This window comes from Lygodium microphyllum, chromosome 14, assembly GCF_053477565.2.
Source record: "Lygodium microphyllum isolate KBCC chromosome 14, Lygodium_microphyllum_v1.1.10, whole genome shotgun sequence".
Lineage (NCBI taxonomy): Eukaryota > Viridiplantae > Streptophyta > Polypodiopsida > Schizaeales > Lygodiaceae > Lygodium > Lygodium microphyllum.
Genome location: NC_141148.1, coordinates 54,866,993 through 54,892,841, shown reverse-complemented (window position 1 = coordinate 54,892,841; position 25,849 = coordinate 54,866,993). Strand labels below are relative to the sequence as shown.

The following is a 25,849-nucleotide window of genomic DNA, read 5'->3' as shown; positions in this document are numbered from 1 at the left end:
TCTTCAGCACCCTATTCTAACAGGTGGTTTACTGTACCAAAGAAAAATGGTACTTTGAGATTTATTCAGGATATGCAGCCCGTGAACAAGGTGACAATCAGAAATGTGGGTACATGTCCAGTTGTGGATGAATTTGCTGAGGCTTTTGCAGGACGAGCCATCTATTCACTAGGTGACTTGTATTCAGGTTATGATCAGTTTCAGCTTGCCTTGGAAAGCAGGGATATTACTACTATGCGGATACCTATTGGTCTTGTGAGGATGTGTACCTTGCCTCAAGGTGCTACAAACTCAGTTGCTCATATGATGAATGCTATGCATATAGTTCTTCGAGACTATATTCCGCAGTATACCATGCCTTTTCTTGATGATGTGCCTATTAAGGGTTGTGCAGAAGAAGAAAAGAATGAAAGTCTTGATTTGCGTGGATGTAGACAGTTTGTGGCTGATCACTTGAATGCTTGTGAGCAAATATTGACACAATTAGAGGAGGTGAGTTTGACACTTTCAGGGCTGAAATCTGTCTTTGCTATTAATGAAGTCATTATAGTTGGGCATATGGTTGGATATTATGGCAGAAAGCCTTCTCCTGCGAAGGTGGATGCCATAAACAGGATTCCAGAGTATTGCTCGACTACTTCAGAGGTGCGGAGATTTGTGGGAGCTTGTGTATTTTACATGATTTGGATTCCTCATTTTGCTCATATTGCAGATGTTCTCTATCAGCTGCTTCGAAAGGGGCAGAAATTTCATTGGGATGAGAAGCATTCAAAAGCCATGCGTAAGCTCAAGAAGCTGTTGCAATCAGCTCCTACTCTACGCAAGGCGGATTATCAGTGTGGACGGCCGATCATGTTGACAGTTGATACTAGCCCTACTGGCATAGGTTGGGCTGTGGGACAGGATGATGCTGATGGAAATAGGTATGCTATCCGCTTTGGAGCTAAAGTTCTTAATGAGCGACAAAGGAGATATCCGCAGATCAAAAGAGAGTTGTGGGGAGTAGTCACTGCATTGAAGTGTGATAAAGGGTATTTCATTGGAGCTTCAGTTATTGTGGAAACAGATTGCTTACCTTTGCTTGGGATGATTACTAGTTGCTCGACTCCAGATATAGCGATGCTTCGGTGGATTGCCTATATCAAATCATTGAATCCAAAATTTCGACACATAGCAGGGAAAGATAATCCAGTTGCTGACATGCTTTCTAGAGCGAGATATGAGGATGAGGAGTCAATGCTTGCAGAAGATGATGAGACAGAATTTGCTACTTCTGTCCTTACTCATGATTGTCATGTATCTACTATTGAAGCTTTTATTGAAGAGCTTTATGTTGATGAGTGGTTGCAAATTGGACAGTATCTAAGTTCATTGACTCGAAGAGCTGATTGGACAGATGATGAATTCAAGAAAATCAGAAGGAAGGCTTATGGGTATTTCTTGAAAGATGGTTTTCTTTGGAAGCATCCAAAGAAAAGAGGAGGCTTGCCCTTGAGAGTAGTTTGTGATGAAGCCATGCAAATACAGATTATGCGAGAGTTTCATGAGAGCTCATGGGCAGGACATAGAGGTGTGTGGGCTACCTATGAGAAAATCAAAGAAAGGTACTGGTGGAAAGGGATGTATAAAGATGTTTCTCACTTTGTGGAGACTTGCAGGGATTGCCAGCTTTACTCTATAGTGCGACATCGTGATGAGTTGCATCCGACTTATCCACTATGTATGCATTACAAGTGGGTAGTAGACTTGGTTACTTTGCCAGTGGGACTTTGGCAGATGAGATATCTTGTCTTGGCTAGGGAGGATCTTACAAACTATGTTGAAGGTAGACCGTTGCGGACGAAGACCACCACTACAGTATGTAAATTCTTGTTGGAAGAAATATTTTGCAGGTATGGATGTATAGGCAAGATTACAGCTGATCGTGGAGAGCTAGATGCTGATGAAGCTAGAGAATTCTTCTCACGGCTTGGGATTAAATTGGCTCCTACTACTGCCTATAATCCAGAGGGAAATGGCAAAAGTGAAAGAGGACATCCGCCTATAGTTAAAGCATTGGCAAAAGCTTGTAGAGGTCGGATTGGAGATTGGCCGAGATTGCTACCTTTTGCATTGTGGGCTGATCGCTCTACACATAGTGTGACTACTGGATACATGCATGCGGAGTTGATGTATGGGCAAAAACCTGTCATGCCTACTGAAATTTGTGCTCTCACTTGGAGTGTTCTTCCTTGGCATGAGAATTTATCAAGGGAAGAGTTGTTAGCCCTTCGGATTCGTCAACTAGAGAGAAGGGCAGAAGATGTGCAACTAGCCATTGACCGTTTGAAGACAGCCCAGCCCGTCTCAGAAATAAGGACAGGTTTGATTTAAGGCATCGTTTGAGGCCTAGAGCCATAAAAGAAGGGGATTGGGTTCTAGTCTACGACAGTAGTCTAGAAAATCAGCATAGTAGCATGAGAAAAATGGTTCAAAGATGGTTTGGACCGTATGAAGTGAAAAAGGTTTTTGATAATGGTACCTATGAGTTGGCTGAATTAGATGGAACATTATTGAGGGTGCCTATTGCTGGAAAACGAGTCAAGATTTTTAAGAGAAGAGAAGATGAAGAATATGAACTTGAAGCATTGACAGAAGATGAGCAGGTAAGAGAAAGACATGCTGAAGAAACAGAGGACATAGAAGATGGAGCCGATGGACAAACAGGTCCGCTAGAACCAGAAGATGGACTTGACCTGTTTGTGGACTTGAATGATCCTGGATAGTTGGCACATCCGGAGGATGCGCAGGTTTAGAGGGGGTGGATGTCGTGATGCTACGCATCTGAGCCGTGAACACCTCCATTTTTGTTGTGCATTTGTGTTAATTTCTGCGTGTGATTCATCGTTTGTGTGGCGCATTTTAATAAACTACAATCAATGTATGTATATATTCCCTTAAATGTATTGCATATTCGATGCTTGTAATAGGAAGGAAAACCTATCCTACCCTTTGTAGACCGTCCTGTTCGTGGGAGCATTCGAGACTTGGGGCAAGCTTACAATGAGTCCTTCACTGAACCAGATGGTAATCAGGACTCTAGTGAAAAGGTCCCTGATTTTGTTGAGACTATGATATACTGTCCAAACGAGGCCGTTCGTATGGATGGTCGCTATGCATTAAAGGAGGAATTCACAAATGGGAAGATAGGGAGCTAAAGATAGTGGATAAATATTCGTATGGCAAAAAGAGGGGGAAAAGGAGGATTTGAATGGCTAAAGGGGGGGAAAAAGTTCAGAAAATTCAGGACCTCCCCGTGCTCGAAATGGGAGAGCTATTTTTGAAATGGTGGTTGAGGGCATTCGGGATAACTCGGTGGAGGATAAGAGAAAGGGAATGGAACGGAGTCTCGTGTGTTTTTTAATCGGATTCTGCAGGCATGGCGAGAGGAAGAACTGGAATCAGACTCAGATGACGAGTTCGAGACGAGTAGCAGATTGACAGACACATCTGCAGCACAGGCAAGACAAAGGAAAGACATACAGGGAATCTATTCCACAACAATACAAGAATTATGAGAATCTGAACAGGTCGCATCAAGACTTGGATAAGGAATGCTTGCAAGTAAGCAAAGATGGCAAATACTATGCATTCCGTCATAATACAAGATCGGTCCAGTCCACTGTTGTGCATTTCCAGTTGAGGAACCTTGTCTGGACTACGTCAAAGCATGATATTTACGTGGTGCAGCAGATTTCTTCGTTGTCAAGGGCTGTGACCTATGAAAAAGAAATTCCAGCACACCACGAAGGTGAGGAGGAAGCGGCGAACTAGGCTGCCAGGGAAGCACCTCCTTACGAATGGATGAAGAAGCTTTGTCCGATTGATAGTGAAGGGAAGAATGATTAATTGCTGAGCACTACTGTCATGGATTCCATCGACAGTCGGGATGCATACATCTCTCGTGTTGGAATCAGCGATTCAGAAGGCATAGCGTGAATGGATATGGGAGCTGCATCTTGCTGAAGGAAGGACTTCGCTGACGGAAATCTAAACTCTCAGCTACATTCGCGTTGGATTCATCGCTTGCCCTTGAAACGATTGCTGTTGCGATCAGCAACATTTCCAGTCACAATGGATAACAGTCCATGTTAAGTTGTGAAACAAAGCTCATATCTGGGATAGGGGGGGTGGATAAGCTCTGCTGATCGTGATTTCCATCTGGGGCTTGTTGCTGTGATCGACGTTCAGAGTGAGTTTTTCCATTGATAATGGAGGTCTAAGCTATGGAAATCTTTCTATCTTTGTATTTGAGGGTGCCACTAATCACAATGTACCCAGCCTTTAAACAGGATTTGCACGAGTGCTGCTGAACAAGTCTACCTATTCTATACTCGATGTTCTCAGCAAAAGCTAGTCTTTTGAAATTACTCGAGCGATGATGCTGGAATATGGGAAGAGGTCTAATGGAAAATAAACTGGAAACGTAATCTCACGAATTTCATTAGTTGATCCTGTGGCCTTTTCAGGCGCCATCAATTCTTTTTGGCTGGTCCGAAATATTAGCCTTGTACTCTCAAGATAAAAACTAATTGGAAATGCTCCGTCCATGACAGTTTTTTTTAACTGTGGTGGTTTCCCCCGTTGAGCTTGTATCTGCTCTCAGGCAGTTTGAAGTTGATTTTGTGCTGTTGGCGGAATACCTAAAATTACTACCTGGAGAACTTATTAAGGCATACTCAGTTCCAATTTCTGCTTAGCAACATGCTAAGATGAAGAAGAGCCTCACACATGTTGAGCGAACAAAATCCTGTGAAAGTACTCTGCAACATCATGGAGATTTGAAAGTGTGTTAGGGTGGTCACATCAACAGCAAAGTATTGTGGAGCCTTGATTAAGATTTGAGTGACATAATTCGCATTTTGTAACTGGTGTACTGTGATAATGTATGGAGCAGAGACATCAGTAACGATGTTTAGGTCTTCTTCCATCTCTATTGTTTAATGGAATATATGCCGTTTGTGATCTTTGGCGTCAAATATTGAGATTTTCTTGTTAGCCTCATTTCTTGCTGTACCTTGAACCCAGTGTTCTGCAGCTCTTGCACGATCTCTTTGACAGCGCTGAATCAGAGAGGAGAACAGGGGAAAGTGCTCTGCAATCGGTGAATAAGGTGGAGTATGGTGGCAGAGAAGCAGGCGTTTGTGGACATTGTCATCCCAACAGTGCACGAGCTTTGTCTCAAACCGGTCTGGAGGAGGAACCGAAACCACACGCACAAGGGAAAGCATCTTCAGCAGCAATCGCCAAGGCAAAGCAGGTTCAAAGCAAGATAAGAAAAATCTGCATCAACTAGAAGAGGAGGAATCAGAGGTTCGAAGGAAGAGGTAGCGGAGGAGCTCTGCAACATTGCTAAAAGGAGAGCAAGACGAAGATGAAAGGAGTGGACGATGAAGGGGAAGGGAAGAAAGCACAAAGCTAAATCAAGTCGATGGTTGCTCTTGTGATCGAAGTGATGGAGGCGAACGACTTGCAGAAAAAAATAGACTACCGAAGTCGTTATTTGCACGAGGGAGGAAGCCACAGCAGTAGTTGTAGAGGAGGAACGCTTGATCGATGACTTCAGAGAAACACTTGATCCACAACTTCTGTTGTTGCTGCTACTTCGATTTGTTTGGAGGACGTTGTGGAGAAACGAGTATGGAAAATAGCTCACCACATTTTCTGTTATTGCCTCCCACACATCCACGATTACAGCTCCAGACGAGCAAGTCTCGATCAAAGAATTTGTGATTTGGTGGTTTCCCTGATGGCCCACACTCGACTACTTTAGATGGAGAAAATCGGCAAACGACCCAAGCTACATGAACTTTGCAAAGTAGATATATGACTACTAAAAGGGCAGGGAAGGAATGCTTTGGAGGCATGCAATCATTTGTTTTCCATGGAGAGCTTTATGTTCCTGACTGCACTGCCTTGATCAGTGCCACAAAAATTGTCCTTTTGAAATCAAAGCCTTAATATGCTGTGATGAGAATTTGTGGCAATAATAGCAGTCATGAATCAGGATAGAAGAAAGAATCAGATGGTGCCAAACTAAAGAGGCAACTTCGGAAGTACATCTTCCTCGTTTACTGAAATGCTATCGCTGCCTTGCTTGTCTCCCCTTTCGCCTTCATCGCAGAGAAATGTACGTGCCGTCTTCTTTAAAGCATTGTGACACTGATGCGTTTGAACCAGGAAATAGAATAAACGGCCACAACTTACAGCCAGCAAGCTTTTGCAGTTCTTTGGTTGTGCATTGATCGGGGATTCGTCACATCTGGTGTAGCCTTGACACTACACAGTTGGGTAGCTCATAGAGGAGGCCCTGTGATGACAGCTGCTTATCAACCTTTGCAAACTGTCATGGTAGCTCTCTTAGCATGTATCTTTTTGGGAGAGATTCTCTATCTAGGAAGGTCTGATTATTGGAGGACTTTACTTAGTGATATGGGCCAAATCTCTGGAAAGGAATCTTGCTGATTATACGGACAACTGGAAAGAGGTTACTTATAAATCTCCGAGCTCAAGTACAAACTCATTGCTCACAGATCCTTTGTTGGATGCAGTTGTTCTAGTCAATGTGCCATTCCATGTCGTACCTGAAAACTCAGAACTGGCCTGACTAATGTAAATGATAGGGTCATTCACCAGCAAAGTAGAGGAACATTGGAGGCCTCTTGAAGAGTGGTTGCTTTGGCATATTGTTTGCAGAACATGATTAATCCTGTAGCAGCTCAGGAGATGAGAGATAAGGATTTCCCTATTGCCGAAGAATTCTATCCTTCATTGATGATATGTTTCTGAATTACTGTGGCTGTCATTTGAAGATGATTCCAGCATTCATTTCAGTTCAGAGAACCTCAATATTACTCATTTGAAGATGATTCCAGCATTCATTTCAGTTCAGAGAACCTCAATATTACTAGAAATCCACTTTGACAAGATGTGTATGCAGTCACAAAGCTAGAAGAAACATGCTATTTTGTCCTTTTAGAATCATGAACTGATTTCTATTGTTCGTCTGACAAAAATCTGTGACACTTCTTCAACCATTTTAAAAGCAAACACTGCTCCTGAAAAATTTATTCTTGTCTGAATGAAAAAGAAGAGCCAACCTTCTAAACTATTTGTTTTTACAAGGATGTCATCAGCTCTATATGACATAATCAACCTTGATTCCATTGATCTTTTTCTGAGCTGCAATGTGGACATTTACAACAAGAGTCAGCAGTAAATAAGAATAATTCAGCTTGATTGATCTTCTATCTTGGAATTGCTCAATAACCTCTGTGGTTGCGACTTTGCTTTCGAAAACTCTTCGACACCGTCACTAGAGACAACAATTGTCGACCCTTTTACTTTTTCAGCAGGTAGTGCATTGATTGTTGCTTACACAAAGTTGTGTAGATAATTTGGTTGCTTGAAAACAGTAACCTTTCTCCTCAACCCTGAAGTTCCTGGTTTTTGACCTTCATACCGAGATGTGTGGCATGTGGTGACCTTAAAGACTGTCATTACACACGAAACTAGAACAAATAGCAGCAGGACAAAGATCCTTTGGCATCAGTTTTTCATATTTCTCTAATACACACACATCATGCATCCAAACAAAATCATAGACATGCACTAAGGGAATATGTACACTGGATCCAGATTATCGAAATGCTTCACACAAACAATGAATCACACGCAGAAAATAACACAAATGCACAACAAAAGAAATAGAGGTGTATACGACTCGGATGCGCAGTAGCACGACATCCACCCCCTCTAAACCTGCGCATCCTCCGGATGTGCCAACTATCCAGGATCATTCAAGTCCAGAAACAGGTCAAGTCCATCTTCTGTTTCTAGTAGACGTGTTTCTCCATCAGCTTCATCATCTATGTTCTCTGTTTGTTCTGCTTGTCTTTCTTCTACCTTCTCTTCTTTTGTCAATGCTTCAAGTGCATATTCTTCATCTTCTCTTCTCTTGAAAATCTTGACTCGTTTTCCAGCAATAGGCACCCTCAATACTGTTCCATCTAATTCATCCAGCTCATAGGTACCATTGTCAAAAACCTGCTTCACTTCATACGGTCCAAACCATCTTTGAACCATTTTTCTCATGCTACTATGCTGATTTTCTAGAATACTGTCGTAGACTAGAACCCAATCTCCTTCTTTTATGGCTCTAGGCCTCAAGCGATGCCTTAAATCAAACCTGTCCTTATTTCTAAGACGGGCTGCCTTCAAACGATCAACTGCTAGCTGCACATCTTCTGTCCTTCTCTCTAGTTGACGAATCCGAAGAGCTAGAAGCTCTTCCCTTGATAAATTCTCATGCCTCGGAAGAACACTCCAAGTGAGAGCACAAATTTCTGTAGGCATGACAGGTTTTTGCCCATACATCAACTCTGCAGGCATGTATCAAGTAGTCACACTATGTGTAGAGCGATCAGCCCACAATGCAAAAGGTAGTAATCTCGGCCAATCTCCAATCCGACCTCTACAAGCTTTTGCCAATGCTTTAACTATTGGCGGATGTCCTCTTTCACTCTTGCCATTTCCCTCTGGATTATAGGCAGTAGTAAGAGCCAATTTAATCCCAAGCTGTGAGAAGAATTCTCTAGCTTCATCTGCATCTAGCTCTCCACGATCAGCTGTAATCTTGCCTATACATCCATACCTGCAAAATATTTCTTCCAACAAGAATTTACATACTGTAGTGGTGGTCTTTGTCCGCAAAGATCTGCCTTCAACATAGTTTGTAAGATCCTCCCTAGCCAAGACAAGATATCTCATCTGCCAAAGTCCCACTGGCAAAGTAACCAAGTGTACTACCCACTTATAATGCATACATAGTGGATAAGTCGGATGCAACTCATCATGATGTCGCACTAAAGAGTAAAGCTGGCAATCCCTGCAAGTCTCCACAAAGTGAGAAACATCTTTGTACATCCCTTTCCACCAGTATCTTTCTTTGATTTTCTCATAGGTAGCCCACACACCTCTATGTCCAGCCCATGAGCTCTCATGAAACTCTCGCATAATCTGTATTTGCATCGCTACAGCACAAACTACTCTCAAGGGCAAGCCTCCTCTCTTCTTTGGATGCTTCCAAAGAAAACCATCTTTCAAGAAATACCCATAAGCCTTCCTTCTGATTTTCTTGAATTCATCATCTGTCCAATCAGCTCTTCGAGTCAATGAACTTAGGTACTGTCCAATTTGCAGCCATTCGTCAACATAAAGTTCTTCAATAAAGGCTTCAACAGTAGATACATGACAATCATGAACAAGGACAGAAGCAGCAAACTCTGTCTCATCATCTTCTGCAAGCATTGAATCCTCATCCTCATATCTTGCTCTAGATAGCATGTCAGCAACTGGATTATCTTTCCCTGCTACGTGTCGAAATTCTGGATTCAATGATTTGATATAGGCAATCCACCGAAGCATCGCTATATCTGGAGTCGAGCAACTAGTAATCATGCCAAGCAAAGGCAAACAATCTATTTCCACAACAACTGAAGCTCCAATAAAATACCCTTTGTCACACTTCAGTGCAGTGACTACTCCCCACAACTCTCTTTTGATCTGCGGATATCTCCTTTGTCGCTCATTAAGAACTTTAGCTCCAAAGCAGATAGCATACCTATTTCCATCAGCATCATCCTGTCCCACAGCCCAACCTATGCCAATAGGGCTAGTATCAACTGTCAACATGATCGGCCGTCCACACTGATAATCCGCCTTGCGTAGAGTAGGAGCTGATTGCAACAGCTTCTTGAGCTTACGCATGGCTTTTGAATGCTTCTCATCCCAATGCCCCTTTCGAAGCAGCTGATAGAGAACATCTGCTATATGAGCAAAATGAGGAATCCAAATCATGTAAACTACACAAGCTCCCACAAATCTCCGCACCTCTGAAGTAGTCGAGCAATACTCTGCAATCCTGTTTATGGCATCCACCTTTGCAGGAGAAGGCTTTCTGCCATAATATCCAACCATATGTCCAACTATGATGACTTCATTAACACCAAAGACAGATTTCAGCCCTGAAAGTGTCAAATTTACCTCCTCTAATCGTGTCAATATTTGCTCACAAGCAATCAAGTGGTCAGCCACAAACTGTCTACATCCATGCAAATCAAGACTTTCATTCTTTTCTTCCTTTGCACAACCCTTAATAGGCACATCATCTAGAAAAGGTATGGTATACTGTGGAATATAGTCTCGTAGAACTCTATGCATAGCATTCATCATATGAGCAACTGAGTTTGTGGCACCTTGAGGCAAGGTACACATCCTCACAAGACCAATAGGTGTCCGCATAGTAGTAATATCCCTGCTTTCCAAGGCAAGCTGAAACTGATCATAACCTGAATACAAGTCACCTAGAGAATAGATGGCTCGTCCTGCAAAAGCCTCAGCAAATTCATCCACAACTGGACGTGTTCCCACATTCCTGATTGTCACTTTGTTCACGGGCTGCATATCCTGAATAAATCTCAAAGTGCCATTCTTCTTTGGTACAGTAAACCACCTGTTACAATAGGGTGCAGAAGAGGGTTCCAAAATCCCCATTTTAATCTTCTCATTCAGCAACTCTATCAGCTTTGGCAAGTGTGCTTTAGGCACAGGTATAGGACGTATATTCCATGGTACATGAGGAACAGTGAAGATGACCATGGGTGCAACCAATTCGGGACTAATGCAGCCAATTTCATGTGGAAAGAAAGCAAATGCCTTACCATGACGTCCAAGCATCTCTCTAAAACATTCTTTTTCCACTGGAAGCAAAAATTCATCATTTCCAATCTTCAATTCTGCAAGAGTTTCAGCTGTAAACTTATGTCCAATATTTGCAGGGTCCCTCAACATAGGCTGCTTCATAGCTTTTTCAATCTATTCATCACTATCAGACGGAAGCGGGCTTGCAACCGGCTTAATCTTCTTATCAACTGTTTTATATTTTGTGTCAACCTTGGCATCATTCAAGCACTCTTTTCTTTGCTGCAATTTCTGCAAATTTTCAGCAACTTTCAACTCTGTTGGCTGAAAAATTTCAGCCTTTCGCTCTATGGACTGCATGGGTGCAGCCTGAAACTTTGTATGCAGAAATTTTTCTGCATTCAACTCTGTTGGCTGAATAGATTCAGCCCTCGACTCTATGGACTGCATAGATGCATTCTGAAACTCTGTATGCAGAAATTTTTCTGCATTCAACTTTGTTGGCTGAATGGATTCAGCCCTCTGCAATTCTGTTAGCTGATCAAGATCAGCCATAAATTCAGTTTGCTGAGTTTTCTCAGCCTCTAACTCTGTTTTCAGCATAAAACCAGAAATTTCCTGAAACATATCCAAGGTTTGCACAGGTATGATCTTTGAACCCTTACATACATCAGTTTTTAGCATTTCTCTCATCTCAAACAATGTATCTGCATAAGACATCCCTTCATACAATCCATCTACATGCTCTTCTGTTTGCAAAATACCTGCATTCTTCAACTCTTTCTCCTTACGGCCAATGTACTGCCTGGCAGCTCTAGGCAAATCTGAAATTTTCTGATAACTCATTGAACTATCTGAAGAAAAACCAACAAAATTATTGGAGAAAGACTGGCTGCCAGGAGGCGAGATCTCCTCTTTTCTCCGCTCCGTACCACTGGCGTCTCGCAAGACAGCGGTACCTAATGAAAATCCAACTCCTTTGCAGGTAGTGGAGCCTCACGCAAGGAGTCCCTGTTTCTCGGATGATTTACCCCAACAGTCATAAACTGAACAACTCGCATACCATCTTTACTACGTATCCGCGCATAAGCTGACCCGTCATCCATTACTTTCGTTTCCATTCTTGCTTCTGTAATGAAAGGCTGTCCAAGAATAATCAGATAAGAGCATGAATCCTGAACAAAGCAATGATAATCCTCTTCAACATTACCAATAGAAATTCTGATACTCGGACAAGCAGCATACATATCACCAGAAGTATTATTGGCGGCTCTCATGCGCCAGCCATGCTCTGCATCCATAGGCCACTTGCCACTCTCATAAACACCTCGAGCAATAAGATTAATCTCAGATCCATGATCAACTAAAGCGACCAATGGAATTTGTTTCTCTCCAATCCTTACCACTGTCTCAATGGTCGCTCTAGCCCAATGACTTCGTGAAAAATGGCTGCGAGGAATGAGAATAGGGGTCTCATCATCTTCGTACTGCATAGGCTGCACTATTTTCTCCAATTGCGGATTAACAGAAGCATTCTCAACCATCACTGCATCATCATGCTCTTCCCCAAGAGCTCCATGCCACAATCCCTGTAAAGCAGGTCCTTCCATCGCATGTCGTTTCCTCCGCAAAAGATCCTGCATCTGATCCTGTATTTCTCTTCTAGCAATCCCAAGAGCCTCTCCAATAGTAAAAGTGACTTCACTATTCAAAATTCTTTCATGAAAAATCTTACTCATATCCGTTTGCATATCAAGGTCTGACAAGAGCTTGAATCCTGGCTCTTTTCTTTGTTGCCTCTTTTCTTTCATCTGTTTATCTCCCATAGGTTGATCAAGACCTGTTTGAGCTGGAGAATTTGACATAGGTGGAGCTGTAACAGGTGGTGAAACAAAGTCACCCCCTCTAGTCTTTTTGGAGGAGCTAGGACCTTCCTCATCTCTTCTTCTCTTTTCCTCAACCATGGCATCTAAACCCTGCGTTTTAGCCATATAAGCAAAAATAGAATACCTGTCAACAGGAGAATCCCATCCTGTTTCTCCTCGGATGCTGGAGCCCACACAAGTCATAGTAGATGCTTGAACTTTCCCTCTTCTCACTATCTCCAAGGCAGAAGACCATAAAGCAGAGTCTCCATCAGATTTCTGCTCAAGCTGGACTCCAAAAGCTGAAGCATCTCCTCTAACACTCACATAAGCTGATCGCGCAGCCATATCATCAACGAGCTTCTTCATACCTCCCTTACCAAAGTTCGTGTCAAGAGGAGCGCCAGTCTCTGTCAGCCATATCTTCCCATCTTGTCCCCAGAACACTACATTCTTCTTACGTGCTTCCTGAAAAGCATCACAATCTCTACAGTGTTGGTGCTCTGTACTATCACACCAAATACATCGTCGCCCTTTTCTTTGACCAGCTAGAAAAGCAGTCGCTGGAGCAGGTGCTACAGCAGGTACTGACATAAGTTGCTCCTTTAACTTACCAACTTCAGCTTTGACTGCTTCAATCGTCAAATCCGCCAAGCCTTTAATAACATCATCTATAGATAAGGGCATTGGAGCAGCAGGAACTGGTGCATTCACAACAGGAGGAGTAGGCTTAGGCAAAGAAGTTGCAGCAGGGGTAGAAGAAGAAGTCTCCAAGGATTTTTCAGGAACTGATCCTATATTACGATGCAATCTACTCTCCTGCGCTGCTTCTTAACAAGAGCATTCACAGCATCAATGACATGTCTCCACTCAGTCTTTAAACCTGAATCAGTAGCTTGATCTTCCAAAAGATCATCCAACTTTTTCTGTAAATCAGCATCTGCAGCTTGTAAAAATAACTCCACTTTCTGCATCTCCAAAGTTTGCTGTTCAGTCCCATCCAACTGATCATAACGACTTTCAAACTCTCACAGAAGAGCGGTAACAGAAAGTCCCTTGTTAGGCATAGAAACCCATGCTAAAAAATTCATGCGATTCATAAGACCTGTATCCTCCAGGAAATATTCATCTTTTAATGCCTTTTTAAATTCAGCCCAACCTGCATGTGCTTCTTGAATTTCTGCAATTCGACCTTCAAGAGCGCGCACCACGATCCGCAAGAAGTAGCGGCTCCAAACATCTTGAGGAACCCCAAAAAACTTCATCTTTTCTTCATACAAATGCAGGTAAGTTGACACTTGCTGGCCATTAAACTGCTTCATCTCTTGTTGGACAGCTTTCAAGGCATCCATAGCATCACTGTCATGTTTTGCATGAGCTTGCTACTGCATATACATGGTAAATGACTGAAACGGGTTCTTCATGACATTATCATCTGTCATCTCTTCTTGCGAGTCTCCCATCTCGTTGAAAAGTGACGCAGCACTTTCACCTCGGGTTCACCAGAAATGTCGTAGAGTTCACGCAAGAGCTGCAGAACACGGGGTTCAAGGTACAGCAATGGAAGAGACTAACAAGAAGAAAATTGAATTGTTGATGCCAAAGTACACTATATTTCTTGTCAAGTAAGTTACATGAAGCTCATGTTCAGAAAAATCTGTAGTATCTCATAAACTGTTTTTGCATTCAGGTGTTTGAAAATAGTTATGCCTTTGGCACATAGGCTTGAAGAGACATGAAGAGTTCTGCTGGATAGTAATTCTGAGCTTTTTCTCGATCTAATCATTGAGCAATCAACCCATAAATCTTCCCAACATTCAGCACCAGTTCAAGGCTGTTTTCAGCATTCAAATTTCAGCAAGTTTGAGTGAAGGAAGGTCACTGATGTCTTTGTAATGACAAAACTCGTGATCATTAGCACAAACAGCTATGATTTTGTCATCTTTTTCACCCTGATCACTTTATTATTTATCCATTTGATTTGTTCACTACCAAACTAATTGTACAAAAAGGTCACTGTTTTGAAACAAAGAGGTTTCTTTGCAAATAACTTTGAACAATGGCCTCCTTGCACCAAGTCCATGTTATCTCCAAAGACATTGAACCGTTGTAGAATCTTTTGCTGTTTAAACTGACTTGACCATATGAAGATACTGCATCAGAAGTGTCCAGAATTCGAGCAGAAAATTTCGAATCTTCAGCACAAAATTTCTCTATTGATTTACATGGAATTCAAAGGCCCTCTTCAATCATGATGATTGGTTATCGTACTGAAGTTCCACAGATTGTGTCTTCCCTGGTTTGTAATTGGTGTTCAGCATAACTCTAAAGTGCTGCCTTCTCTGTTATGTTGCAATCACACCTTAAAGTTCCACTAATTGCTTTCCCTGTTATGCTAAAGTTACACCTTCAGCTCTTCAAATTCTGAAGACGAAGATAAATCCTCCTCCTTCATCATCATTTGCAAGCTCTCGTTATTCCTCTTTTATAGTGTTTGCCGTCGGCTTTTCTTCAATTCTGCGTTATCATTGTTCCTCCTTCTATGCCTCTGAGAACGTGGAACATGCCCAACGGCCAAGCTGCTCTCATAACACTGTAACGTCCTCCGTACAAAACGAAGCAGCATGTCTTGATTTCGTCTGCATTAGTCGAGAGCTCTTATCAGCATGTCTTGATCTCGTTTGCATCAGTCGAGAGCACTTATCATGCTCAATGATTGCAAGAGCTTGACGAATTGGATTGTCCCCAAACTCCATGTCCAGCACACCTCGTGATGACAGAAGTCATGAGAAGAAGGCGAGTATCGTTCTGGGACATGACTGATGCATTCATTCTTCTTGAATTTGATAGATAGGGAATCAAGCTCGTGTTTTAGGCCGTCAAGAGTACAGTCTAGTTATGGTTCGTAAAGCTGCTCAGGGCCGGCACCCTTTTACGTCAGACTGAGATTGCCCTGGGACATTGTGAAAAACCTATCCTCCCTCTTCAACCTGCGTATTCCCTTCCGATTCACAAACGGCCCCCCCCAGCTCCTTTGTTTTTAGTTTTTCTTTTTTTGTTCACTGCGTGTCACAGTGCCAAAAATATCCAAGGAGAAAATAGAGCCTCCCAGCTTCATTTTTAGCCATCGAAATCAAAAACCATTTTCAGTATTGTATTTTATTCCAAAGTCCTCATGAGGACCACCTGGATTGTGACTTGCAGTCAAAATGAAAGCACCATAAGCTTTTTCACCATTAAAATCAGCTCTGTTCCTGATGACAGCTGGTGTTGACAGCAGCCCATTTTGCCCAACCTACACTTGGCTCACACCATTTGCTGCAGCAATCTTTATTATGATCTGAATCACTTCTTTCGAAAAGTATCGGCCGTCACCACAACAATTGTCGACCCTTTTACTTTTTCAGCAGGTAGTGCATTGATTGTTGCTTGCACAAAGTTGTGTAGATAATTTGGTTGCTTGAAAACAGTAACCTTTTTCCTCAACCCTGAAGTTCCTGGTTTTTGACCTTCATACCGAGATGTGTGGCATGTGGTGACCTTAAAGACTGTCATTGCACACGAAACTAGAACAAATAGCAGCAGGACAAAGATCCTTTGGCATCAGTTTTTCATATTTCTCTAATACACACACATCATGCATCCAAACAAAATCATAGACATGCACTAAGGGAATATGTACACTGGATGCAGATTATCGAAATGCTTCACACAAACAATGAATCACATGCAGAAAATAACACAAATGCACAACAAAAGAAATAGAGGTGTATACGACTCGGATGCGCAGCAGCACGACAACGTTTGACTTGCCATCTCAAATCCTTATCCTTCCAAGTCTAAATTGGGTCACATTTGAAGAGTTTGTGGCCTACTCTAAATAAGGAGAAACACATCAATGAGACTAGCCCAAAACAAGTTACTTATGGAGAATGAGGCTTTATCTCCTTGGTAATTCACAAGCAATTATCTCCATACTATCCATATGCTAACAACCTACCGAATCTATCAACAAAACTCTATGCAAAAAACTTACAAAGCTAGTCAAGCATTATAAAAAATATTGGGATCCCAAGCTCCTAGCAACCCTTTGGGCTTACCACTCTTCATTCAAAGTGGCTACATGCCTCACTCCATAAAATCTTGCCTTTGGCATTGAGACAATTACAACTTGAAAATTTGTAGTCGCAAGTCTTTGGATTCCCTTATGTTTTCATGACATCTTCCCAAAACCGGCCGAAAAGCAACTTGCTTTTTGTATGATACCCTATTCTAGAAGTTTTCTACACCTTTTCAGAAAATTTACAAGTAATAATGTCCAAACTATTACAAATAGGCTAAAATTACCCAAATATCCTATTATTTTGAACTATCCATACTATAGAGACTATTATTAATGACTAATATGACAACGGCTCTTTAGATTAATAAGAAAGCCTGATGATAATGCAATTGAGGGTTTTTTAAAATACATCTACATAGCGACATGACATACACCCCCTCTAAACTTGCATATCCTCTGATATGTGTCAACTATGCATCCACCCTTGTCAAAAATCCAAATAATGAGCATTTCTCTAATCATGTACATTAGCAAGCACCCACCTAGACCATAGATCAACATACTCAGCATCTATATAACTTTTGAACCATACCTAGCACCCCCTCTAAGGTCATAAGGCCTTAGATCTGCATCATACACTAGATGTGGAGCCTCTATATACATGCTTGAAATGCATCCATCAAGAAATACATTTGAATATACCTAATCTTTCAGAATCCATCGTATAGGAAGCTACTTCTGATAACATTTTTGCTCCACATCCACTTTAATCAATGCATTCAACACACTCAAACCATGTTTGGAAACATTTAACCATTCTAAATCCTAAAGCATCTCTATATTTTCTGTCAATGCATTAGACAAAGCATCTAAAACATTCTCCATGTGTGGAGCATCATGTCTAACATCCTCTATAGACACATCATTGAGCTCATGAACTATCTTAGAAACTATAATTGTATCCTATAAATCATGTGCATCTAGCAAGTCACCAATCTCCCTCTGAATCCTTACATCAATTAAAACATGAGCTTCATAAGCCTCTTCATATGCACTAAGAAAAATTGCAAATGCAATGGCTAACTTTGCCACTACTATATGCTCTTCTAAAGAATTCATGGTATGACTAGTAAACTCATCAATAGTCTCGACTACATCTAGTAGTACATGAGCCTCATAAACTTCCTCATAAGCACTCATAAAATCTACAAATGCATTCTCCCTGTCATTTGCTTTAGGCTCATTCAAGACATCATTTGCATGGGTACTTAGAGCATTGAAAGTAGCTGTATATAAACATCATCTATGTGGAGACTTAGAGCATCCTGAGGTAGGGAAAATCACAACCTCCATACTTTCAACATAGGCCCTCAGTGCATAAGTTCTCAATTCCTCATAATTGTATCAAGCACATCTGTAGTAGGTTGTCACTTAGCCTCAATAGCAAGTAGTCAAGCTTGGGAAAAATTTTGTGCTTACTCTATATGTTTATTCTTCGTTGGTTGTATATGCATCCTTGATCCCTCCTTTTTCCACAGATGAAGTGCCTTCTCTATTTATGTTCTTGCTTCTTCCTCGTTCCACCTCATTTGTTCTTCATCTTCTTGCTTCTTGTGTTACTGCTATTGATACTTATATGCTACAATAAGCCTCTTGTATACATCATCAAATTTCTTCCAAAATCCATAAGTGATATAAGTTATATATCCAAGATCACTCATCTCTACACTAACATCTAGCACTTGTTGTATCTTTTTCATACAAAGCATATGTTCATCCTTAGACTCATCCAATTTCATCAAAGACTTATAAGTTTCAAGGAGCTTTACATATATAACCACAATTTGAATCCCAACTACATCATCCATGTGTCTAAGCTCAAGAAAGAAGCTTTTGAAGATACTCCATAACCTGCTTTATATCTTGTCCCAGTAGTGTCTATGAATCTACATCATACCTCACTCTTCACCTTAGCCTTCACATCAGGTTCACCAAAAAGATACCAGGTCGCTAGCTATGGGAGTGAATAAGAGTAGTAATGGATGGATATACATATATATGACATAGAGAGATTCTTAAGCAAGGATTAACAATATTAAGAGATTAGAACACTATATTAGGAAATTTGGAAATTCTCATATAGTTTGGAAATTTCCAATATAGTTAGTTTTTTGCCATCTTATTGTTCAGATGTAGAGAGAGAAGATATGTAGAGATGCAATAGGGAGAGAAGAGACACTATATATACACTCCCAAAGAGTACATCATTTTGATCACAATCTGCATATATATAGGTGAGACCTAGTCTAGATATGGTAAGCTATATATAGCTTCAACACCCCCACTCAAATAAAAGTCTCTAGCTGCGGATGAAAAAACCCTTGGGGAGCACAAGGGAAAATCCCAAGCTCCTATATATAAATGTACAAACATGACGTGAAGAAGGATTATTGTGTGCATGTAAAGTAAATTCGTGCATGTGAAGTAAAATTAAATATGTATGTACAAAGATGACCAAGAGGTCTAAGGTGTATGTGCATATGTGAAGTATATGGTGCCTACAAGGAGTATGTACAATGGTACTACAATGTCATATTAGATTAATTTCCAAAGATCAACGTTGAGACAACTCCAAGTTTTGAGCACAAAAATTTGAAGCATGCTTCATTGAGTCCTTTGGTGAATATTTATATAGTCATTTGATCACTTTGACAATGTTCAATCATGATCATGCATTTCTTTACTTCATATAGAACATAATGATAATGCATTGCAATATGTTTAAACTTGTTATGTTGAACATAGTCTTTAGTAGCAAGACTAATTGCACTTTGGTTATCACATTGAAGTGGTGTGATGGAGAGAGGAGGATGGCTAATGTCTCATAGAACTTGTTGAAGCCATACTAACTTTCGAGCCACTAATGATGCAGCTACATACTCAACCTCTGTAGTGGAAACAACAACACAATGATGTTTCTTACTAGTCCAAGAAACAAGACAACTGTTGATAAGAAAGCAATTTCCATGGTAGAACACATAGATAAGTGAACGCTTGCCCGATCTGCATCTATATAACCCAAAAGTTGAAGTGAATGTAGAGAATTAGAGTTTTGTTGGCATCGATAAACCAACCCAAAATCTTTAGTGGCTTTCAAATACTTCAAAACTTATTTAGCTACAGTCCAATGGTTAAGGCATGGAGAACTAAGATGTTGTCTAAGAAAATTTGCAACAAAAAGAATGTTAGGGCAAGAATTTAAGCCAACAAATTGAAGACATCCAACAAGATTAATGTAAGGTTGATGTAATACTAATTGTCCATCATTCTGTAGGAAGTGAGAGTTTTTGGTAGAGCTCACAAGACAAGGAGTACTAACATGATGTGCAGAACCCAAACCAAGATTTTGAATAATATATTTAATGAACTTTACTTGACGGAGTAATAAAATACCATTTTCTCAATATTGTTGAATCTGAATACCAAGACATGAGTGTATGTCTCCAAGATCGACTATGTCAATTGTAGAAGATAAGACCTTCCTTACTTGTTGAAGGAAGTTGAGATTGTTAGAAACAAGTATGGTATCATCCACAAATCCAGCTAGAATAACAAAACTACCATTACAATGCGTGACATATAAGTTAATGTCAGAAGAACAAGAGATAAAACATTTTTTTGTAAGGAAGAGATCAATCTTTTGATACTAAGGTCATGAAGATTGTTTAAGAGACCATAGAGTGCTCGATGAAGTCTACAAGAAAGATTTTCCTTATGTTTGACAAGAAATCCCTCTGATTGCTCCATGTATATCTTTTCCTATAAATCACATTAAGAAAAGCAGTTCTCACATCCATTTGGTGAACCTCCAAATCAAACTCAACATTAGAAACTAACAAGACCCGAATACTGGTAGTATGAACAACAGGTGAGAAAGTTTCTCGACAATCAAATCCTGCAATTTGTGAGAAACATTTGGCAACTAGCCTATCTTTGAATTTGTTAAATGTTCCATCATCTCTTTTTCTATTCCCATGTATCTTTAGAGAGAAGAGATTCATACTCAGCTTCCATTGCCTCCTGGCATTGTTCCTTTTGTGGGGATGACATGGCATCACTATAAGAGACATGGTCTTCATAAATATTGAGAGCATTCTCAATAATATCAGCATCATAAACATGACAAGTACCATCCTCGTTATCAATTGGAAGATCGTAAAGATCAATGCCAAGATCATCATCAACACTAATAGGTGTAGGTTGTGAATCCTAATTTGAAGAGTCAATATTATCCCATGAAGGAGATTCATCATGTAGGAAGATGATTTTGCACAAATGCTATTGTTAAGACTTCAACCCAAAAACATTGAGATAATCTAGAATGAATGAGCATACATTTCATAGCATTGAGAATAGTCTTATTTTTACATTTAGCAATACCATTCTATTGAGGAGATGATGGAACCATATATTCATGACGAATACCCTAATTATTACAATAATCATAAAAATCATTTGAAATATATTCTCCACCATTATCACTATGAAGTTTCTTAATAGGACAACTAGTATGAAGATCTGCAATTTCTTGATATTGCTTAAAATATAATAAAGCTTTTCATTTGTGTCGCAAGAGAAAAACAATGGTGTATCTTGAGAACTCATCAGTAAAAGTCATGAGATAATGATATTGAGATTTTGATGGAGAAAAATGTCCACAAATATCAGTGGTGAATAAGATTAAGCAAATCTCTAGAATGAGTTGTTGTGGAAATGGAAAAGGGTTTGTGAAAATGCTTTCCAAGTGCACAATATTCACAATTACCCAAACGAGGGCGAGCTTTGATTTCCATACCTTGAACAAGGTCACGGTGTCGTATTGCTGCACATTTGAGGTGTGAAAACCACCCAAAAGTTGTGTGTGTGATTTGATACTTTGTACATACTTAGTTGTTGTGTTTACATTTATTTTCTGCGTATGAATATAGTGGGGAGGAGTTTGGAGGCATAGTGGTGAGCATGAAGGGATGCTTTCAATCTATGTTAAGTAGTGGTTTACTGTATCCGGGCATACGAAAAGTCTGCCATCATCACGGAATCAAACGGGGAGCCATCTCCGCCATTGCAGGCTGCAGGACAAATACCTTAGATACATTCACATCAACAAATCAAGTTGAGCAATGATTCATGGTTGGTGGCCATAGTGGTGACAAGAAATGAATGTGAATGCTTTGCCAACAAATGATATATATTGAGTGATATGATGGAGGTCATTTACAAACATAGAATGGAGAGGATCTTGCAGGATTATCTGGTAACCAAATATAGGAGAGATGATAGTCTGCACTGCAAAATCATTGAGGGGTTGTACGTTGGATCGATTGGAGCAGCTTACAATAAAGAGGAATTGCTAAGATTAGAAATGACACATCCTTACAGTTGCAAACACGATCGAGCCGCGTTATCCTTCAGATTTCAAGTACAAGCAAATCAGTGTGCTTGATAGTGCGGATGTTAACATGGAGGAGCACTTTGATGAGTGCTTTGCTTTCATAGATGAAGTCAGGCAAAGTGGTGGTGCAGTCTTGGTACAAAGTTCTCAGGTTTTTTTTTTTAATGTGTGAGCTGCCAGTGGTTGTATCAACTGGGGTGCTGGGGAAGAAAGCAAAAGAGAACTATTTTTGAAAGAGACGTTTTGGGGGGAAAAGAAAAAGAACACTATTTTTGAAAGGGGGATGATCAATAACTGTGAGACGCAGGGGAAGGAAACGAGGAAGAAGGGAAGGCGCTGAGGAAAATTGGAAGACCTTTGAAGCAATCAGAGAGGAGGACAACAACCACTGTGGTACCGTTTCAGAACAAAAATTATGACACTTATAGTGAAAAATGCTTCTTTACTCACAAGAAAAAGGAGGCCCAGGGAATTTCGGCAATCATGGCTAATGTAAGCTCTCTCTTCGTCATCGTTTGAAGGGGAGAGCAGTGATTCTGAAGATGAAGCTGATGATAGCAATGTTACTGGAAGATCAGTGATCAATTTCCAGTTAAAATCCTTTTGAATACGAAAACTGTTATGCTCAACTGGCAACACGGAAATCCTGGGCCGTCTGCTATCAGTTTTTTTTTATGGGCAGACCATGCTTCTCGCTCTGTCATAACTTCCTCTTCTTCTCGGAGTCATTACGTCTTCCATCGACCATGGCAGCATTTTGAGTTTCTCCGACAGCACATTTTGGCTGTGCTTTGCTTTGATGGAGCACACAAACGTTGGGCGCTTTGCTGAGCTGAAAGCTTTCTTCGGTCTGCTTCATAGCGCTCTTGTTACGACCAGAAGCTTATATCGAAGGTTTAACCAGTTGAACATATACATTTGAAGGTTTTGCTGCCTTATTTATGGAAACAACGATTTCTTACATTTGGATTTACCAAATTCTGTGACACTTTCTCTATCTGGCTTTGTCACCTGCTAGCTGGAGCTGGAGGATCTGTAAAAGCTGGTGGAAGCTCCCTTTGTGCTTGGACAATGCTCAACCTACTGTTAGCCATAATAGGTTCTGTCTGTTGATTGCCTCGAGGTGTAAGTGGCCCAACTGAAGACCTCCTCTCTTTCCCAAGTATTATGACTTCTCCATCTGCACTCTTCAGAGTAATAGGGCTACCTACTGTTGTTCCCTCTCCACTTAAAAGGCTTAGGCCTTGCATCTAAAGGGTACTGCTAAGATTGGGATAGGAGTTTAAGACTTGGTGCTGTCCTGCAAGAAGAGGCACACTTAAGGATAATTGTTAGCCATTCAGATGCAGTTATGATGTGTATGAGTTGTCTTTATATGTTTAACAACTGAACTTAACATGGAATGTCAACTTAGGAAGGAAAGACAGTGAAACAGCATATAAGTTCCTTGTTGCATCCAGGCTTCTACCTGCAAGAGAGTCTTTGGATGTTATTGTGACCAAATTTGCTGCAATAGAGCTTGATGACATAAAGTTTGTGGTGGCCCTGTCTGGTGCACATACATTTGGTAAATCAAGCAGTATGCTTTCTTACAGACTTTGGAAGAGCAACAGCAATGAATAATTCTGAACCACAAGGTTTGAGCAGTTCAATCAAATTGTCATGATTTGAAGAGCTATTCTCAGTTTTCATATTGCTCTTGAGAGGGTGGAATAGTTTTGTCAACTGTTGCAATCACAAATACTTGAGCTTGTATACATGGCATGAGTCGATTGCATAGATCACATGTGGTTTGTTATGATGTTTCTCTATGCTCAGAGATAACTTGGCAGTAATACAATTGTTACTTGGCATCATATTTGTCTTGATTGTTTGCTTCGTTTGATCTTCTATCCTGAAATTAATCAAGGTCCTCTGTGGTCGCGACTTTGCTTTGGAAAACCCTTCGACATCTTTGGTGAACCCGACGTGAAGGCGTCGCAGAAATTTCAGGATGGGAGATACTTCAGCCTCTATTTCAGCCTCTTCTACAACTCCAGCTGCGTCTACTTCAGCTCCATCAATGATTGCTGCGTCAAGTACTTCAACAGAGGATTTAAAGCAGATTTTGCAGAATATGTCCATGTATATGCAGCTCCAAAATCAGCAGACACAATTGTATATGCAGCAGCAGCAACAATTGCATCAACAACAGTTGTCTCAGCAAAGGCAACTCTATTTGGAGCAGGAGAATGCAAACAGCGCGACTAAGGCTATTGAAGCAGTTGAGAATGAGAAGAAGCTATTTGACGGCCGTAATGTTTCAGCATATTTGAAGACATATGAGATCAAGATGGGGTTTTTTGGTGTTCCAGCTGGACTTATGAGTAAGTACTTCCTTCGTCTTGTCACACCCGCTTTGAGGGCAAAAGTGACTGATCTTTTTATTCAAAATACACATTGGCAAGATTTTAAGAAGGCCTTGAAAGAAGAATACTTCCTTGAGGACTTTGGTATGGCTACTCGGTGGTCATTCCGAGAGTGGGTCTACATGCCAAACAAAGGTCTAGCTGCTTCAGAATTGATTCGAGAATTTGAGGAGAGGTATAGTCAGCTTGATGCCATTGAACAAAGAGCATTGGATGTTGAAAAATTTGAGCTTTTCTTGCAAGCTGCAGATCCTGCTCTTCAAGAAGAATTGGGTGAGCTTCTTGAGGATCGCACAAAGCCTATGGGTCTTAAAACGGATTGGCAGGATGCTCAGGATGCAGTCTCGACTTTGACCAAGAGGAGGATATGGAAGACTCGCCTACATAATGGTTCCATGACACCTACACCATCATCTGCTCCTATGCCTGCTTCTATCCCTATTATTTCTTCTCCTCCTCAGCCAGTTTCTTGGCCTATGCCAGTGCCTACTGTCTCCACTCCACCTATCCCTCCTGTTCCATGACCGATGCCTACACCTTCTGCTCCAAAACCATCCGCTCCATCGGTGCCTACCTCTCTTGATGACATAATCAAAGGCATAACAGATTTGACACTGGAGTCAGTTAAAGCGGAGTTGGTGGGAAAATTGAAAGAGCAGTTTTCTTCAACTGCACCTACTACTTCTTCTAGTGCTCCTACTGCACCTAGGAGTGCTCCTAGTGCACCTAGGAGAGATCGGAGATGTATTTGGTGTGATAGTACGGACCATCAGCATTGCAGGGATTGTGAATCTTTTCAGGATGCAAGGAGGAAGAATTTGGTATATTGGGGGCAAGATGGTAAGATTTGGTTGACTGAGATAGGAGCTCCACTTGCTACCAACTTTGGTAAAGGTGGAATGAAGAAGTTAGTGGATGACATGGCTGCACGTACTTTTTATGTGACAGCTAAAGGTGATGCTTATGCATATGGAGTCCAGATTGAAAAGGGATCAGAGACTCAGTCAACACTATGGACTTATGCTATGGAGACTGCAAACAAGGGGAAAATTCAGCAAACTGTTTTGACTAGTGCAGGCTCTAGCATCAGATCAGAAACAGGTTGGGATTCGCCTGTTGACAGGTACTCTATTTATGCTTATTTGGCTAAGTCTCATGGAGCAAATGTACTTGTTGAGGAGAAGCGTAAGAGGGATGAAGAAAATCCAAGTGCAGCTAAAAAGACTAGAGGGGGTGAGTTTGTTACTCCACCTACTGCAGGACCATCTTCAAGACCAGGGCCAGATCGACAGATGGAAGATGCTCAAAAGAGAGAAAAGAG

The 25,849-nt window shown here is 40.9% G+C and overlaps 1 pseudogene; it reads right to left on the bottom strand.

Moving 5' to 3' along the window:
- Window positions 1-15,738: 15,738 nt before the first annotated feature.
- On the bottom strand, window positions 15,739-22,979 carry LOC148025605 (putative phosphoglucomutase, cytoplasmic 1 pseudogene; annotated as a pseudogene).
- Window positions 22,980-25,849: the final 2,870 nt, after the last annotated feature.